Source organism: Aotus nancymaae, unplaced genomic scaffold (assembly GCF_030222135.1).
Source record: "Aotus nancymaae isolate 86718 unplaced genomic scaffold, 86718_ANA_hifiasm-v0.15.2.pri h1tg000004l, whole genome shotgun sequence".
NCBI classification, from domain to species: Eukaryota; Metazoa; Chordata; class Mammalia; order Primates; family Aotidae; genus Aotus; species Aotus nancymaae.
Window position 1 is genome coordinate 62,101,773 of NW_026988415.1, and position 1,021 is coordinate 62,102,793.

General features: G+C 37.5%; 1 pseudogene; it reads left to right on the forward strand.

Annotated features, from left to right (window-relative positions):
• Positions 1-208: 208 nt before the first annotated feature.
• On the forward strand, positions 209-328 carry LOC135269284 (5S ribosomal RNA; annotated as a pseudogene).
• The last annotated feature ends 693 nt before the right edge of the window (positions 329-1,021 follow it).

Here is a 1,021-nt window from a genome sequence, read left to right on the forward strand (position 1 = left end):
TGGACATCTGCTCAGCTTCAAGGGAGGCCTCAGGAAATGTGCAAACATGGTGGAAAGCAAAGAGGAAGTGAATCACCTCACATTGCCAGAGCAGGAAGAACTCAGTATGATGGGGGAGGTACTACACACTTTTAAACAACCAGATCTCATGAGAACTCACTACACAGTACAGAGGGGGATGGTACTAAACCATTTATAAGACCTTTGCATCTAAGGCCATACCACCCTGAATGTACCTGATCTAGTCTGATCTTGTTAAGCTAAGGAGGGTTGGGCCTGGTTAGTACTTGGATGGGAGACTGCCTGGGAATATCAGGTGCTGTAGGCTTTAAAAAAAAAAAAAACTTTGCCTCCCCCCACCACCAATGCAATCGTCTCCCTCCAGGCTCTGCCTCCAATACAGGATTCCAATCAATCTAAGATTTGGGTGGGACACATATCCAAACTACATCAAGATTTGTCTTATTTGTTCCTTCAACATATATTTTCTGCATGTTTTCTCTATGTCAGGTGCTAGATATAGAACAGTAAGTAAAACATCTGAGCAATAAATACACATCTCATGAAGCTGATAATCCAATAGAAGAGACAAAAATTTAATAAATTATTACCCAATAAATATAAATTAATAATTTTCAAGTCATTTTAAGTTTGGGGGAGGAAAATACAAATTTCTGTTATTATGAGAGTAAAATAGTGGTGATGAGTTAGAACTGAGAGAGTTGAGTCAAGGAATATTTAAGCTCTGATGTGAAAAATGAGTAGAACTAAATCTAGGCAGAGTAGTCAAGGGAGTATTGCAGGCATAGGAATGTGTTTGTAAAGTCCTAATATAAATAAGAAGCGGTTGGTTTTGGTCATGGAGAAGGCCATTGTAACATGAAAAAACAAGTGAGTGACATAACAGAAAGATGGAAGAATGGACTGGGTGAATTTATATAGGGTATTTAATCATTTTAAAATAGTTTTTTTTTAATTAGTAGTAAAAACTGGTGATAACAGTACTGAATTCTCACAGTTG